Here is a 19,038-nt window from a genome sequence, read left to right as displayed (position 1 = left end):
CCCCCCCCCCCCCCCTTAGGGATGTCATGCATACTAGGCCAAATAGTTACTGAAATAAAAGCTCTTAAAGATAAGATTGGGATTTATTTTCTTTAAGCCAGTTGTTTAAATAGTTAGTAATCTAAAGTTAGTCACTCCACATTCCTCTGTGCAGCCATAAAGGGCAATATGCATCTCCAAAGGCTGAAACCCTAAGTCTACAGCTGGTCAGATAAATCGTCTATGGAGGTATCTGTTTCTCCCTGTTGACTGTAACCTGAGCCCAATCTACTCATTAAAATTAAGGGAGGCACATCCCCCATTTGATACACCAGTGAGAAATGTAGTCCCTGATCTGCTGTGGATGGAGGGTTGCCAAAAATAAAATGGTTGATCTTCTGGTGAGTGTGACTTGTGTTCTTTGTATCTTCATTTCTTAAGCAGGGCAGTTATGTGCAAATGCGTGTATGCATTGCAAGATGCAAAAGTATAGATCTGGTGCAAGCAGAATTCTTACTAAATTACACCATGACAGGTTAAGTGGATGTTGATTTAATTGCCGTAGTGGAGGCCAATTGTTTTTCTTCCATTTGCTTGACTGTATTTACTCATTCCATTTGCCTGAAGGATTTCTCCCAAGGTTTTTAGGCTGCTATGTCTGTTGAACAGATGCCATAACTTGTGGGTAATATTTATTTTCAGAACAAAAATTTTTAGTGATTTTCCCCTCCTTCAATTAAAAAAAAAAGGGTTAATCTCTACATGATACATCTGAGAAATCTACAGTGGCAAACTGCTGGTGCTCCAGGTAAACCAGTGAAAATAAACTCCTCCAGTGAATTAGACACACGATTCAAAATCACTTTTTTTTTTTTTCTTTTTAAACAAAGAATATATTTTTTAAGGGAAATAATCCTAGCAGTAATTTGGATATTAATTATGATGGTGGTCTACAAAAGAACTTAATCATTTGCTTGACTTTAAGCACATAATTAGTCTCACTGTCTATTCACATGCTAAATGTAATACTTACGCACTTTGTTAAACATAGATATGCTGCCAGAAAGTGTCACTGTAAATTAGATTGTTACAGCGATGCATATATAAACCTTACAGCATAATTTCCCTGATTAGCATGGTCATTATTAAGGGCACTTTCATTCAGAGAATGTAATTGTTTTTTTACAGCCTGTCTTCAGTAAAAACCAGCTTTTGCAGAGAATGGGAGAGTGCCTTTTATGATGTTGTTGATCATTTACACTATTCTATTTTTAGGGAAACACTGCACTCTGCAGGTGAAAACTCTTCCCTATCTTGTAACACTCTGGAAAGGTCTTGGGAAAGCAACATAGATCCTCTGTTCGTACTTGTTAGCCAGGGAAGTGCATTGCCTGCAGGATCCTTATAAACAGGAACGAATCTTCTTTCTTTCCTTCTCCACTTCTTACTTTCTAAAGAACTCCCAAAAGTATATAGATATTCTGTGACATTTACTGCAGTAAAGAACATGTAACTATGCAGTAAGCGCAGTAAGGCTCTTCCCATAATTTGCAGGGCTCAACTGACAAGTTACAAAGTCCATGTCAACTCTGAATGCCCTTTGCCATTTCCTGATGCTAATCCCACAAGATGAATTTCCAGTTAGAAAAAGGAGAAGTCAGTAAGGCTCAGCCCCAAGCTTGCACGCTTAAAGTGAGTCCCTCACCTCTTTAACCTCCTTCCTCACTGCCTTGCAGTCCTATCAGTTCTCCCTAGTCTCTATTTTCTGATTTCTGGCCATTAGATGGCAATCGTGACCATCATCTGCTTCCTGCATTCATGTCCTCTGATGGCCAACATGCTTGTGTACCCACACTCCTAAGAAAAGCTTTTCTCATCCCTCCTCTGCCTTTCTCATTTCTAGTAGTAATAGTTATGCAGAGACTGTTTGTCACACCTAGCAGTGAGTAACCTGGGAGAAAGGAATTGCTTGTGCTCAGAGGGACAGTGCTGTCTTGGCACAAGATATGTGCACCCCAGCTGGAAACAGCAGCACTACTAAAGCTGCTGGGAACTCTCCTCTGTGTGGTTTTCTTTCCAGTTGCCCTGAATTGCACTAAGTGGGAGGTCTCTGGATGGCATTTTCTAGGTATACAATAGCTTTGTGGATCTGAACTTAGTAAGTTTCAGGTAAATCTATTCATTCCCACAGGCGGGGTTAAGGCAGATACATGATGCAAAGTCTTTTACTTAAGAATCTCTGTCACCACTATCCCTTTTGGCAGGGATTCGAAGCTTGCTGGGTGAATGACCCTGCAGCCTATTGTTGACTTTGTTCATAGCATAGCCCCTAAAGAAGTCTACAGTGCCAGTAGAGACTGGTTTGCATTTGGCTGCAGCATTTTCTGTCCCTTCCTTGGCTGCAGAGCTGCTACGAGGCCACAGATGCTCCCTTTGTGGGAGGTGTCTGCAAGCATCTTCATGTGCAGTGTGCCCGTGCACCTGCTTGGCCACGCAATCCCAGGCTCACATGCATCCTACTCAGGATCAGTAACTGTGGTGCAAAGCTGCAGGCTTTGGGCAGCTTCTGGATCCATGCTGGAAGCATTGATTGGTACCTGCCTCTGGCTGCGAGCAGATTTTCAGCTTGGCTTCAGAGAAGCCACCCTCTGCAGCCACCTGAAATACCCTGTGTTGTAAGATTGTCTGTCTCTCCCCTCTCACCATAGGGGAGCTGGAATGCTACTTTGTAAGTCCCCATTTTCCAGCGTTAAAGCCTACCAGTCCCTAGCCCTTCCCAGGAACACATCCTGTCATCGGGGATGGTAGCACACTTGCATTCTTAGGGCATCATGAATGCTCTGCCAGAAACTCCATTGGATACAGAGTGTTAAGCCTGGATGCATGTTCTCCTTAAGGGGCCTCAAAGCTGGATACCCTGTGCTCTGACTAGAATAGCTTTTGGTCAGGTATGTATGTTCCTTATGGCAACATGCTGAAAATACTTTTATAACCTCATCATAAATATCTATTACCTTTGCTCTCAACCTTCTTGTTCATAACAACTGCTGCTGGTTAGCTCAGGCTCTGTAACGTATCAAATAGGATATTTCCAGCTAGCATTGGTAACCCACAGTTACATAGGCAGGAGCTCCACTGTTTTTACATGTTACGGTGCTGGGCTGAGACACTTCCATGAACATCTTTTTTGGGCAGTTCTGCAGTCCTTGCTTGTCACCTGCTGTCAAAATGTGGGAGCCTGTCAGGCTGGGCCAGTTCCCCTGCTCTGTAGCCCAGGTGCAGACTGCAGACTGGAGGGGCAGCAATCACTACGTCTTCCCAGTCTGAAATGGCTCTAATACACTCCAAATCCAAAATTCAGGCATATTTCCCTGAAAATTCTCCTATTTCTTTTTCCCTTCTGAATGACATCTTCCATCATCCAGAATTGGTCTTCCAACAGGTGGTACCTCCATGGTCTGTCAGGTATATGCAAAGCTGGTGAGCGTTCTTAGCCAAAATAGCTGATGTGCTACACACAGTAACTGTATCCCTCTTGCGACCCCAACACAGTATGACAAGCTGTCCATAACACAGGGTCCATCATAGAATCATAGAATTCTTAGGGTTGGAAGCAATCTTAAAAAGTCATCTAGTTCCACCCCCCCCTGCCACGGGCAGGGACACCTTCCACTACATCAGGTTGCTCAAAGCCCCGTTCAACCTGCCCCCAGGGAGGGGCATCCACTTCTCTGGGCAACCTGTTTCAGTGTCTCACCGCCCTCACAGTGAATAATTTCTTTCTTATATCTAACCTAAATCTCCCCACTTTCAGTTTAAAACCATTACCCCTTGTCCTATCACCACACTCCCTGATAAAGAGTCCCTCCCCATCTTTCCTGTAGCCCCCTTTAAGTACTGGAAGGCTGCTGTAAGGTGTCCCTGGAGCCTTCTCTTCTCCAGGCTGAACAACCCCAGCTCTCAGTCTGTCCTCATAAGGGAGGTGCTCCAGCCCCCTGGTCATCTTTGTGGCCTCCTCTGAACCCACTAGAGCAGGTCCATGTCTCTCTTATGCTGGGGGACCCAGAGCTGAACACAGTACTCCAGGTGGGGTGTCATGAATCATCTCCTAAAAGCATTTTGCTCTGTTATTTTGTCTGAATTGAGAAACACTGGTATCTTTCCACTGTCTCCTAGCTTTGTTGCCTGGATTGCAATACTGGCTCCAATATATGCCTTTTTCTCCTTCTCATGAAAGAAGACCAGAGCTGCATGGTGTAATCTGCCCACCAAAACGACAAGTTACTTGTTTTGAGTGAGGCTGGGGGTGGGAAAGACACCTGCACCTTGGAGGTGTGATGGTGTGGTGGTGGAAGAGAAATGTCACCTTATGGCTTATTAGTATTATTGCCTGGTGCAGCAAGCAAAGCTGAAACTGTAAAGCCATTTCTAATTTTGGCATTTTCAAAATCTTGAAGGCTTAACCTCCACCTTCTAATTTTGTTTCTTTGTAATATTTCTAGCTGTGTATTTCTAAGCCCATACTGTAAGGACATCATCCAGTTTTTATGCCATTTCTAGATGGATTTTCCCCTGGCTGACTTTATAATTTGCCCTGATGGGACTTTGCCTCATTAAAACTTAAGTAAAAATACTGCTATTTGATCAGTTGGTAGTATATTTGAGAGAAATTACTTTTATAAGGTATTGATGTATTTTACACACTTGCTTTTGCCACTTTTGATTATGTTGAATTATGTGGCTTTATGTTGAAATCTGAAAACTTGGAAGTCGATGTTGTGGAGTATTTCTGGGTTTTGATGTCCTTTAATATAACATCCTTTTCTTCTCCTGAGCAGCTGAGGGAGCAACATGGAATTCGGATAGTCAAATTATCTTTCAAAGAGTGCAAAGTTCTTCTCCTGAGGCAAGTAAAACACAAGGAAGGCAAGACAGATGTAGTTGTATTTGCTAAACTGGTATTTTATTTTGTTTACTTAGATGTGAAGATGATTTTTTTAAGTTGCCTGGACCAAAGATGATGTCCTTGTAAATATTACTGTCATTAAAGGCACAGTAAGACAGTAAATACAACATAGGGACAGGACATTTACCTGGCAATAGAAATAAATTATCATTAAGGACCAGAAATAATGAACACACAGTTTTGTACATAAGAATTCCTTCTGCATGTTTCAAAACTGTAATTTTTCCCAAGTTGTTGTTCATAAAAAGGCTGTTAAAGAGCAAAACCAAAAATCTGTTTGGCTTTTTAACAAAAGTGTTTATAAGAAAACTGCAAGTTATGACACTGTACCAGTAGATGGTACTGAAGAATATGTGGCAGATTTCTAGTGTTTTAGGGATAACATGACAGTACTGGTGTGTCCAGAAAATGACTTTCTCTGCATAGGTCTTTCCATTACCTGTTTCATTACCTGGCTGCTACCAGCGATGCTTATAGAAATAGCTTTTACATTTTTCAGCACCACAGAATGACATTAAGTAGCATGCATTATTGAACTGCCCTGTAACCATAATTAAAAATAAGAAATGAAAAGAATCGGTCACAAAAAGAACTTTCTGCCAGTCACATGAGCATGGATTTTCAGACAGAAGCCTGTGGAAATATCTTGTTCCAGAAAGTCTACCAGTGGGCAACAGCTCCACTGAAAAGGGAATGAAATACTTAGCGGTAAACATGTTGCTGATGTGGAGATTACTGTAATGAATGGTATCATGAGCAAATCCTCTTCAAGGATCCCCAATCCAATGGTCCATTCTGGCCAGTAGTTAAACAAAGATATACAAACATGTTAGTTTTAACTCATTTGGCTGCAAACTTCAACGCTGCAGGAAAATGAAAATGGGATCTCCTTGTAGATTTCAAATGCACTGATAACTGCCGGGGAATTTTTCTTTCTATCAGCTATCAGTAGTGACACCTCACAGCAAATGTTAGTCAGAAAGTTTCTGATTTCTCAGGCTTTCATTAAGCATCACCAGAATTAAAGATAGAAAGAGCATGTAAATAATGATACTTGGTCTATTTTTATCACTTCTTTAATAGCAAGGAAATGAAAATAAAATATGAAACTACTTGTGGAAACTCACTGAATCTGGGAACTTCTTCACTGAAACAGACTTTTTGTTAAATTTTAATGGAGGGTGAAAATAGATAGTGAAAATGCTGTAGTTTTGACCAATCCTTTTACTGACAATGTTTAGAAAAAGGCCTTGATGTTGTAGATGTGAAAAATCTGAAATTTTCAAAACTAAATTATTTCACATTCTGTTATCAAACTGACATTTGGTTTTGAAATCATTCATCAATTTTGTTGCTAAAAGTTTTGTAAGGACTGGAATTAAAAAGAAACACTTAAATTATAAATTATTTCATTAAAATTTGTAATAGTGTTTTACAGATTTTTCAGTTTATAAAAATTTTCCAGATTTGACAAATTTTCTAAACTCCTTAGGGAATAATTGCTCAATGTTTCATATTTTTTTGCCAGGTAGAAGTCTGTTTCTGCACTGCTCAAACTGTAAGGAGAAAAATCACAGGAAAACCATTTTATTAACCCTTTTAACAAATTTTTCTAGTGCTGAAGAAATTTAAGTCCCAATTGCATGGCTTTAAATCCCCATAGCTGAAGGAAGAGTGGATTTAGTGCCTTATTTCACTGCTCTTAAATAACTTTAAAAATTATTGTTGTTTCTTTTCTAATATTAATGTAATCTTCTTTGTGAAGTCTGGTTCAGATTTTCCAGGCAGCTTTTGGGAAGTAGGAAACCTTGAAAATCTCCTTGCTTATGAATAGTTTGGGAATGAACCACAGATGATGGAGGTGGAAGGACAATGCCTTGTATAATGTAAGGATTTGAAGCAGGCAGCAAGGTGGCAGCAGGAATATTCATACTCACTGGTTTTAAGACCAAGGGGGGTTGCCCAAATTCTCCTCTTGCAGTCAGTGAAGGTGGTCATGCTCCAAATGTTAGGGTTTGGCCCTTTTGGAAAAGCTTGTCTCTTTCTGACTGTAGAGGAGCCCACGTAGCTAACATAAGCATTTACAATGCCATGTGAGAACATTTTCTGCTCATGAAAAAGAGATTAATGAGCTAATTATTCTAATTAGCACAAAACTGAAGGCCCCCTGGAAGTGTAATAGTTTAACAGAAGCCTATGTTATATGTATTATTTAATTCTAAGAGTCTCTGAAAGCACATACCCATAACTGTATCTCAGCTAATTTGCTTGTGCCATTGCAATTGCAGGCAGATTTTCCACTAAGTTCAAAGTAGACAAGCACAAAGAAGTTGATTTTATATGGAAATGATTTTTTCTTTTCTTAAACTCAGCTTTGAAGTCCATAAGATTATCATCAAGAAAGAAGAAAAAGATTAGGATTATTAATATCTTATTTGGGGAAGATGAAAGTGCCTCCTTTATGAGAGAAATGTATTCCTCTAACACAATTAATAGTCTAAGAAGCAAACCAATGTCTGTTGATGAAGCCCCTAAGTGCCTCCTTGTGCACTTCCTCTGTGTTTCGTGTCTATTATTAAATAGCTCTATTTCAATTACTTTAAATAAATTATACTTAGCTGGTGATAGAAGCCATGAAAAGTCTGGACTTCAACCACTGCTTTTGTGCCTTCAGGGAATTAAGTAAGAGAAAGTGTAAATCCAATTTCCACTAGACAGGAAAATGTACTGAAAGACAAGAAGGTGGTTGAGTACTTTGGTAGACAGGGAACTATTTGAACTGTGAAAAATTATTTCAAAATGAATAATGAAAGAGGAAGAATAAATTAATTGAATGATAGGCAAAGACAAAAAGCATTTAGGAATTCCACTGGAGAGTGAGATCATACCTATTTATACTGTGTAAATCTGTAATATGTTTCCCCCATATCATCAGTATATTATAACATTTATGGATACAATCTTCTATTTGTATAATATTATCACACTTCTCATAAAATCAGGCCAAAGCTTTATAGTTTCTGGCTCTTTAAAACTTCTGAAATCTTTTCAATACAAAAACTACTTTGCAATGAAATTACGGCTACCTTCACAATTCAGGTAATTTCTCCTTACTGTTAAAGCAGTTTCTAAGGTGAAGGTTGATTTTTCTGTCCCATCACTCAATGAAGTCTATATAAAATCTGCTGTACTAGCTTCTATTCTCTGTGAATTTTGCTGTTTCTAGACTCTTCCAGAAAAGGCCCTCAACCTTGCCTACCTCCCAGGCCATTTCTTCCAGGCATGGCAGGACCCATTTTTTTCCAGGCCAAATTTAAGTTCAGTGCTTTCCGTGTTGATCACCTCTGGCTGTTAGGCATCCCATGCAATGTGTGTGTTGTAAGGAGAATTTTGTGTGGCCGTGGATGCAGAATCAGGGACTTTGTCAGGCAGGACTATTATGACAGGCAAAATAATAAAAGAAGAGAAAAAGCAACATGCTGCTGAAATCTCATCCAGGCATGTAAGTCTGCATTCACTATGCTCTAACCTTCCCAGTGTTCTGGTATTGCATAGATGACATCAGTTGCTAGTCATGGGCTGCTTATGTTAACATTTGCATACAGCTTTTTTGAGAAATCAGAAACTGCACAGGCACATTCAGAAGGATTCACTTTGAAGCCTGGTTGCCCTAAATACTTAAACTTATTAGACAGGAAGGTTGCTTGTTTCATGTGATGGAGATTGCTGTGAAAAAAAGAGAGATGTTAAACTGCTGGCCTCACAAAAAAGACCATCAGCTGGGATAATTTGTTATGTTGAAGCAAAAGTACCTGAAAGAAAGGAAAGCTATTGGCGAGATTACTATATATAGGTTTTAATAATATATCTTGTTATAATTGTGATGACAGCTATTATTTATTATACTCAAATTTTGCTTTTCAGCTTAGGTTCTTTATTTGAGGGTTTAACACTGTGCTCTTTATTCAAAAAGTATTGTAGTTCACTGCTGTTTATAAATAGCTTGGATAAAAGTTGGGGACCATCAAGGAATTTCTGGCAGGGAATATTATGAAGGGTTTTTTATATGTCAAGATACACCAGACTACAGAGATTTTTTTATTTGATCTTCATAACTTATCTCCATCTTCCCATTAATATCTGAGATGGGTTCTGTCAAACACTAGTTTTTCTAGAGAGTTGTTAACTATAAAATAGTCTCTGTGAGTGTAAAATGCCAAGTAACTTGGTGAAGTTGCAAGGGACCAATCCCCTTTGCTCAGCATTATCACCTAAGGTAGATTGCTCAGGACTGTGTCCGGTTGGGTTTTGAATGTCTCCAAGGATGGATACTCCACAACCTTCCTGGGCAACCTGTTTCACCCTCAGTTTTTCTCTTCTGAAAATAAGGGTTGTGGTCCTGCTTTTTACTGTTCCCTCCACTCAGGTTCTGATCTCTACGATCTCATGGTCACTGTAGTCAAGGTTGCTCCTGACTACTTCCTTGACCAGTTTTTCCTTTTTTGTAAGTATGAGGTCCAGAAGAAACACATCCTCTTGTCAGCTCCTCAATCACCTGTGTCGGTGTCGGGAAGTTGTCATCAGGGCACTCCAGCAACAACTTGCATTGCTTGTGCCTCATTGTGTTGTTCCTTCAGCAGGTATCAGGGTAGCTGAAGTTCCCAGTGAGGACCAGGATGTGCAAATGTGAGACACCTTCCAGTTGTCTGAAGAAGTCTTCACCTATTTCTGCTTCCTTATATAGTAGTCTGCAGCAGACACTCACAACACTCACTCACGTTGACCTGTCTGCTCTCAACAGGCTTATCATGTTTTCTCACATACAGAATAACTCCACCACCTCACCATCTTGGCCTATCCTTCACAAAAACCCTGTGTCCAAGATCATAGCTTTCCAGCTGTATGAGCTGTCCTCCCCCATTTCCATGATCTTGGTGAGTTTGTAACCCTTCAACTACACACAGACCTCTAACTCCTCCTTCTGTTCCCCACTCCCCATGCTGTGGGCATTAGTATATAGCATTTCAGAGACATCCACATGTGATTTTCAAAAAAGTATGAGAGCTTACACCATCATTCTGTCCTCTAGGCATTTCCTTATTCATGTGCATACTCTTGAGGTAGACCTCTTTAAAACTTATTTTGTTGCTTACAGGGTCTTGAAAAAAAGAGATAGATAAAAATTTATGTATTATCCCTGCGACAGTAAAGTACTGTTTATTTTCATCAAGATCCAACACTTCTAAACTAGGTGGTTTATGAAAAACATAATGAGAAACTAAGTCCAGTTTATGACTGGAGAAATCTAAATATTAGGTTGGAAGGTAAAACTGGTACCATTCAGAGCTTGGCTAATGCTATTAAAAGACAAATTCAAACAAATTCTCTAAACACCTTTGAATTTCTGTTTGTCAGTGAAAAAAAAGCACTGTTTGAACTTTGAAGGATTTATCAAAGATTTTGCACTGAGTTTTCAGCAAAGATATATCATTGCTGGGCTTATCTTCTGGCAAGGGCATATCATTTACTCCAGGTCTGTATCTGGTTTTGACTCATTTCCTCCTAATAGCACTGTTGTTGCTACCTGTGATAAAGGTGATATTCTGCTGCCAGACAAAGAAATTGTGCTTAGCTTAGTGAAAGACTGAGATCAACTTGTTTGATAAATAGGACTCCAAAACCACAGGTAGGAAGATTTTTAAGATTTCTGAAGGGCTTTAGCTGTTCATTATAAAGTCCTTCAATGTCAAACCTCCTAAATACAGTTACTGGAGGGAAGCAGGTTACAAGAGTAGTTAGATAGGTTTATATACCTGGGATTGCACTTTTCTTCTGTGATGAAAAGATGAGTCAAGAAGCTATAAACGACACAGAATAAAACCTCACCCCAGGCTGTTTCTTTTTTTGAGTAGTTGAATTCAAGAGGAGCAAGTTTAGCCATAAAGCCATCTTGGATGCATTGTTGAAAGGAGGCTTCAATGCTACCCATGTCCTGGGTACCAGCAAGTGGCGGGCAGTGAGTTTGGGGGCTCTCCCACCTCGCTGGACCCTGCTCTGCCCAGGATGGCCAGTCCTGGCCCCCAGGCACAGGTCTCCTGGGGAGGGAATGGTTTGCTTCAGCCTCCAAGAAGGCTCTTTACAGAGAGGTATGGTCACAAAGCATGGGAGAGGCAACACCTTGTGAGGAAAGGGTTGGGATTCTAGGGGTTTTTGTTTCTTTTGGGGGTCTTTGATTTGAGGATTGTGATTCTTTTTTTTTTTTTTTTTTTTTTTTTTTTTTTTTTTTTCTTCAGGGATTATTGTAAAGCTGATTCTCCTCCAAATAGTTCTGCCACTGTGCAAGTGCTGAAAGAAATACTGCTGACAGAAAATGTGCAATAATTTTCAAATTCAGAGTAGTTAAAGGAAGTGGAAAACCAGCTGGTATTTTACATAAATGGTTTTCATCAGCCAGTAATTCCCTAGGATTTGCTAAGTTAGCAAAAGATTCATCTTAACTTTCCACCATTTTCTTCCAGAAATCATGAGGCATTTCAATTGCCTTGGGATAGTGGTTCCTGCCTAAATTTATTTTCATAAGCTTGTTCAGACCCTGAAAAGAATCTAAAACTTTCTCCTTGTGGTTGTCTGAGAGTTTCAGTTCAGTGGCATCTCCATCCTGTCTTTTCAGGGGACGCACCCTACAGCCAAGGATGACAGAGGAATTCATTACAGTGTAAAGTGGTGGCATTTTGGATACTTGGGCTCAGCCAGAATTTTGGAAATATCAAAGTACGATTCATAACAGACTTGTGACTAAGACATTCACGTTTTCTTTTAAAAAAGAGAATTTGATTTTGCTGTTAACAGGTACTTAACACTAGCTTTAAAAAAAAAAAAAAAAAAAAAAGTGATCTCATAAATACACATATTCACAGACTGAGATTTTTTTAGACATTTGTATACCTTGGTTTTGCTGTTCCATACAAACAATTTAAATGGAGGCTAGCAACTGAATTTGAATTCGTGAAGGGTCTTTGCACAACAAGGTTTCCAGAGTTTATCTGGGCTTTCATTGCTACTGTAGAGAAATTAGATACCTTTAAATACCAACAGCATACAAAATAGACTGTTAACAGAAACAGGATTTATTGCTAATGGAAATTGAAAAGACTATAAATCTTTTGTATCTATGAAAGGCTGATCAGACTTCTGTTATTTTTATATGTTTGCATATGGGAATGTGTTTGTATCGGTATTATAATGTTCCAAAACCTGTTGAAGACAGGAAAAAGGCTCTCGTTGAATGTGCCAGACCAGCCTTGTAGCACCAGCATTCAGGAATCTTTATTTCCCTGGTCAGCTTTGTTTCTTCCTTCTTTCTGGATGGAAGATTAAGTATCATGGAAAGAGAGATGTACCAATCTCAAACGTACAGTAATATTTTGAATTACAGTAGGATTTGAGGAAAGACAAAGCCAAAAAATTAAGACATATTTAAGAACATTGTTATACAAAATAATACATGCATATGGATGGAAAGAAACTATTAAAATGTTGCAGACAAGATTCAGATAGGGAAACATACAAAGAAGAAGAAAAAAAGGGGAAGAATGTGAGATGAAAGGACTATTATCAAAAGGTTGTCATTAAAGTTGTAATTAAGTGGTAATATGATAGCTATTCAACTGGTCTGACCACCAGAGAAGATTGTGCTCTGTAACTAGAATGCAATAAAATGCAATAAAATTGAATTTAAAACTATAAAGAAAAGCCAAACATATAAAAATATTTAATAAAATAATTTGAATTTTAGAATAGTCTGAGGCATAGATGCAAAGATATCCATAAAGCAAGATTACTATGCCTGAATGGCAGCACTCAATACGATATTTGATTGAAACACACTGTTGTTTAAACAAATATACTTTTAAGAAATATTGGAAAGTTCTCATGTTTTTCACCATGACAGGATTACCTGAGAGTCGTAGTTTGAACCCAGAGGGCAACCGAGCATCACATAGCCACTTGCTCAGTCCTTTCCCCTCAGGGGTGGGGAGGAGAAAATACAACAAAAAGCTTGTAGATAGAGACAAGGAAAGGAAGGAATGATTCACCCGTTACAGTCACAAGCAAAAGACATACTCAATTGTGGAAGAAATAAACCATCGCTTTAATTTAAACACCGCCGTCACCAATACTTAATTTTCCAATCAAATGAAGCAGGACAGTGAGAAATACAACCACATCTTAAAAACACCTTCCCCTCACTCCTCCCTTCTTCCCAGACTCAGCTTTGCTCCTGATTTCTCTATGTCCTCCCTCTCAGGGGAGCAGGGAATGGGGGTTGTGGTCAGTTCATACCCTGTTGTTTCTACTGCTCTTTCCTCCTTAGGGGGAGGACTCCTCACACTCTTCCTCTGCTCCAGCATGGGGTCCCTCCCATGGGCTGCAGTCCTCCCAGCACCAAACTGCTTCCTTCAGAGTCCCAGACTCCTTCGAGTGCAGCCACCTGCTCTGGTGTGGGGTCCTCCACGGACTGCAGGTGGGCATCTACTCCACCACAGGCTGCAAGGGTCTCTGCACCAGCACACATTCTCTGCTTCCTCCTCCTCTCCCACTGACTTTGATGTTTGCATAGGTGTCTCCCTCACAACTCCCACTCCTTCTCCCAGGTTGCTCTTAAACACGTTATTGCAGAGGCAGGGCCACCATCACTAATTGGCTTGGCCTTGGCTAGAGGAGGGTCCAACTTGGAGCCAGAGGACCTTCGAGAAGCTTCTGACAGGGGGCCACTGCTGTATCCCCCTCCCCTGCTACCAAAACCGCTGTCACACACAAACCCAACACATTCCACCCCTTACCTCTGTGAATCACATATTTAAGAATTATCATTAAAATCTGCATTCATCACACAATATTCACAAACTTCACTCACATCAATGAAAAAAACCAACCCCAAAACTTCCCCACACTAAAATAAAAATAGATTATCACAATACAAAACAGAAATACATGGTGCCCCCTGTGAGAAACAAACTCACAAACTTTAGATTATGAGACTGATTATGAGAATGTACACAATCCACCCTTTGTCCCTTCACCACAACTATAACTAAAATTCCCATGATTATTCTGGTAACAGGGTTTGCCTGATCCAGTGTGGGTCCTTCTTCCTAACTTCAAAAGGCAATCCCAGCTCATGTAATATTAAAAAGCATACATTTTTGTACAATATCTTTTTCAGAAGCATAATGATTTTCCAGTCAGAAGCTGTGAGATTGATTCTGACACATACACAAAGCTATGTGTGAATAGAAATCAGTGTTAAGGAAGAGCAGACTCAGCCTCTGATTTCTAAAATTCCTGGCAGCATTGCATGTGCTTTAAAAAATGAAGATATGCATCCTCTTTATCTCTCTGCCATAAAAGAAGTCATTTCAATAAAACCAAAAGATCTACGCATCATAATGACAAAACTGGAAGCTGTCATCTACTAATCAACTGACCCAGAGGGGCCAGCATGTAGACAGAAGTGATCTGTGTTTTCTAGTGTTTGTCCAGGAGTAACTGGAAGTCACACTAACTTTAACAGAGTAATTTCTATACTTACTTGATGTAGGAATATAAGTTCTAATGACAAAATATGGCCAAGTGGGACATAACAGCATGATGAGCTGTTTCCTCAGGAAAGATCACGAAGCTGGTGACCCATTCAGGAGGTAAAGCACGAAGGAGAGGAAATGACCTGAGCCCACACAACTCCATGCTTCTCTACGTAATACCTTAAGTATCTGCATTCATATATATAAGGCCCAATGAACTCCAGTCTCAAGCTTTCCATAGGTATGTGTACATTTATATCTATTGCTTTCACATGTCTTAAAAATAGAATACGCAATGGGCAGCTCTAGAAACTTCATTGATTATTTAAAATATTATTCCCCAGGGCAACGCTGAAAATTTTCCAGTGAAGAGCTAGCAAAGAAAATAAGCATGACTTTGTAAGACCCATACTAAATATTATAAATAAATTATAAATAGATTTTATTTTATTTTATTTTATTTTATTTTATTTTATTTTATTTATTGAATTACAGCTGCATAATTTATCCACACCAGCCTCAGACTGCTTTAACAGCTCCTTTTGTTTTCTTTCCCTTGGACAACCTATTTAGAGAAAGAAAACAGACAGATGCTTAAATGGCTGAAACTTGTTCCAGTCTCAGTTTTGGTGGCATTTGGGAAATTATATTGTTTATGATTATGTTTGATGTTATGAAGTTATTTTCATAGCATTTACTCTGAAAATGGCTGTATCAGTAGTGAGTCTATCAGGGAGGATGCAGCTCACTGAGATGTGTATAAAAGCATTATAAAAGAGGCAGACACATAAGCTAGGAGAACATTAGAAGCAGACGGGCTTTTAGAGCACAAGAAGCTGACTGCTGAGCTCTGAGGTGTCAGACAGGGTAATCCATGGACTTTCTGTCTACTTTCCTGAGCAATAACAGACACTTAAGGAATGATGAACAAGAAAGGGACCTCACCTTCTGGGAGCTGGATGATTTCTGCTGATGTATACTTTTTAATTTTGTTTATTTTAGAGAAAAGAGTGGGATGTTCCCATCATTGCTAGGATCACAGCATGTTACCTGCAGAGCCAGGAAGGTCACAGCTTCAGTGGAATTGAAGGAATGGATATGCTTAAGCAACATTGGACCCAGAAGAGCACTAAAAAGAAAGCAGACTCTAGTTTTCAGGAGGAAGCTTGAAACAGAGTATCTGCACCATGGAAAAGTATCCAGATCCCTCAAAAAAATGCAAGTTCTTTGAATACTGGCCAACCTTCAGAGTTTAGATACAATGCTCCAGGACCACCCTGACAGTAGGTTGTGTGCAAGGTTTTTCTGCTACCAGAGGAAGGTGAATATTTGTTTCCTTTCCTCTGTGTTAATCAGGGCAATAACTCGCTCCTGTGTGACACAAGCTGTTCCCACTGGACCCAGATTTCAGCATGAATGTGAATGAAACCTCTGAGCATCTCTTCGACTCTGCTAGACAGAACTGTAAACTCAAGGACAAATTCAGAAGTCATAGGATTTGCAAAAGATCCCAAGTAGGGAAAGAAGACCAAGAGCTAAGGATGAAAACAACTCAATGCACTCTAAAGTGATTAACTACATTTCACTAACCATGCATAAACCCACCCTCTAATCAGAAAAAGAAGCAAAACCACATTTATTTCATTGTTTTTCCCACTGACATGAGGAGAGGGAATAATCCTGTCCCTGTTGTATTCAGCTCGACAGACATAAACACACCAGCATCTGCTCAAACTGGTGTCTAGATGCATGAATTGTGGGAGGTGGGAAGGATTACAAGCATGCCTCTCTCCCAAGGCACATCTCCTACTTCTTGGTATGTCTCCACTCAGTGTGCTGCCTGTTTTGAACTCCACATTAAGGTGCTCTGTCCCATGTCCTGTAGGAGAAACCTGGATGAAGACTGTGAATTCAGCTACCATAGTTAGATGTTACCTTAAAAATCGTTATCTTTTGGGGCTTGTATGCCTAACCCCCTTTGAGGATTCCTCTCAACTGGGCTGGAACTGATTAGCTTTATTGTGCCAGGGTATCTGATCTGCCAACTTCTACTATGACAGTTTCACATAGGGAAGAGAGTGAGAAAAAGCCATAGCTGACATGCCTGAATACTAAGGTCCACAGGGGGAGCAAACCTCAGAAAATGATCCTAATCACTGCACACAGCCAATGTGAGAAGGGCAGAATCACCTGAAATGATCAATAACAATATCTTGACAATAATTTTAATAGCTTGTATATTGACTGGGCACTGTTCTGGGAGATCCCAACAGATCTCTTGGCAAGATGAGGCTCCCTGTGTCTTTTATCTCATTATCTCAAATCACTTTACAGATACAAAAAGATTTGCAAAGCAATTCTCATTATCTTCATTGCACAGATGATTAAAGCAAAGGGTAGAGAGGCTTAGAGAGTACTCCTGGGTCCCTCAGAATGAGCAAAGAAATGTCCTACACATAAGCAGTTAACACTCTTAAAAGCAGAAAATTTTTGAACTTTAAGGTGGTGCCTTTCCCTGTATCTCTTTTAAGCAACAGCTGGCTGTGTTGTCCCAAACATGGGGGCAAGTGTTGCCTTTCTGCTGCCTGGACATGCTGTTCTCAGCTCCCAGGATCTTCCCTCTGGGCATGGCAGAACTGACTTCTCCCCCTTTCCGTCAGGGCAGATCCAAGATCCATGAAATTCAGTTACCACTGCCTCTTGAGTGTCCTACACAATGTGTGTGCTGCAGGGAGTGCTTTGCGTGGCCATGGAGGGACAGCCAGGCATTTCACTAGACAGAAGAGGTAGGTATGGCAACGAGTGTTGAGGAAAAGGCTGAGGTGCTTAATGCCTTCTTTGCCTCAGTCTTTAATAACAAAACTAGTTGTACTGAGGGAATCCAGCCAGAAGACAGAGACTGGGAGAATGACCCCCACACAATTCAGGAGGAGATAGTGACCTACTGTATCACATAGACACACACAAGTCTATGAGTCTGGATGGGATACACCCCAGGGTGCTGAAGGAGCTGGCTGGGGTGCTCACCAGGCCACTTTCCGTCACTTACCAGCAGTCCTGGCTGACCAGGGATGTCCTGACAGATTGGAAATTGGCCAGGGTGACATCTATCTATAAGAAGGGTTGGAACAATGATCCGGAAAATTACAGACCTGTCAGCTTGACTTTGGTGCCCGGGAAGCTGATGAAGCAGCTCATCCTGAGTGCCATCACACAACACGAGGGACAACCAGATGCTCAGGCCCAGTCAGCAGGGGTTTATGAAAGGCAGGTCCTGCCTGACAAACCTGATCTCCTTCTACAACAGGGCGACCTGCTCATGGGATGAGGGAAAGGCTGTAGAGGTTGTTTACCTTGACTTTAGCAAGGCCTTTGACACCATTTCCCACAGCATTCTCCTGGCAAAACTGGCTGCTTCTGGCTTGGATGATTGCACGCTTTGCTGGGTAAAAAACTGTCTGGATGGCCGAGCCCAGAGAGTTGTGGTGAATGGAGTTAAATCCAGTTGGCGGCCGGTCACGAGTGGTGTCCCCCAGGGCTCGGTGTTGGGGCCACTCCTGTTTAGCATCTTTATTGATGATCTGGACGAGGGGATCGAGTGCACCCTCAGTCAGTTTGCTGAACAGGAGCCAGCAGTGTGCCCAGGTGGCCAAGAAGGCCAATGGCATCCTGGCTTGTGTCAGCAATAGCGTGGCCAGCAGGGACAGGGAAGGGATCTGACCCCTGTACTCGGCACTGGTGAGGCCGCACCTCGATTCCTGTGTTCAGTTTTGGGCCCCTCACTACAAAAAGGACATTGAATGACTCGAGCGTGTCCAGAGAAGGTCAACGAAGCTGGTGCAGGGTCTGGAGCACAGGTCGTACGGGGAGCGGCTGAGGGAACTGGGGGGGTTTAGTCTGGAGAAGAGGAGGCTGAGGGGAGACCTCATCGCCCTCTACAGCTACCTGAAAGGAGGCTGCAGAGAGCTGGGGATGAGTCTCTTTAACCAAGTAACAAGTGATAGGACAAGAGGGAATGGCCTCAAGTTGTGCCAGGGAACATTTTGACTGGATATTAGGAAGCATTTCTTTACAGGCATTGGAATGGGCTGCCCAGGGAGGTGGTGGAGTCCCCATCCCTGGAGGTGTTTAAGTCAGGTTGACATAACGCTGAGGGATATGATGTAGTTGAGAATGGTCAGTGCTAGGTTAATGGTTGGACTGGATGATCTTCAAGGTCTTTTCCAACCTAGATGATTCTGTAATTCTGTGTAGCGATCATCCCAGTAAAACAAATGTTTTGTGATTGCTGTCACAATGATACTAATAACAGTAAATAGGAAATCATGTGAATCTCTGCAAACTAGCATGTTTGGCTGCAGGAGGTGCTGATTCCTTTGGGATCCCAGGAAAAAAGGCACAAGCATTCTCAAGAAAGTTAACCATGTTATTAATATTCCCAAAAAAGTGATAACAAGTTATAACATCTTATGTCCCTTCTGATGCTGAGAATCCCAAAATGATACATCA

At 40.8% G+C, this 19,038-nt stretch overlaps 1 long non-coding RNA gene across 1 annotated transcript in view; it reads right to left on the bottom strand.

Annotated features, from left to right (window-relative positions):
• Positions 1 to 18,773, bottom strand: part of LOC113485130 — a 25,837-nt gene extending 7,064 nt beyond the window's left edge. The window contains exons 1-2 of the long non-coding RNA XR_003399361.1: positions 18,673 to 18,773; positions 9,386 to 9,388 (exon numbers count right to left, since the gene is read on the bottom strand). This is a non-coding gene — a long non-coding RNA (uncharacterized LOC113485130). The remainder of the gene's footprint in view (positions 1 to 9,385; positions 9,389 to 18,672) is intronic.
• Between the last annotated feature and the right edge of the window lie 265 nt (positions 18,774 to 19,038).

This window comes from Athene cunicularia, assembly GCF_003259725.1.
Source record: "Athene cunicularia isolate RWA chromosome 1 unlocalized genomic scaffold, athCun1 chr1_part1, whole genome shotgun sequence".
NCBI classification, from domain to species: Eukaryota; Metazoa; Chordata; class Aves; order Strigiformes; family Strigidae; genus Athene; species Athene cunicularia.
The sequence above is the reverse complement of the archived record's forward strand: the minus strand, read 5'-3'. Positions and strand labels throughout refer to the sequence as shown.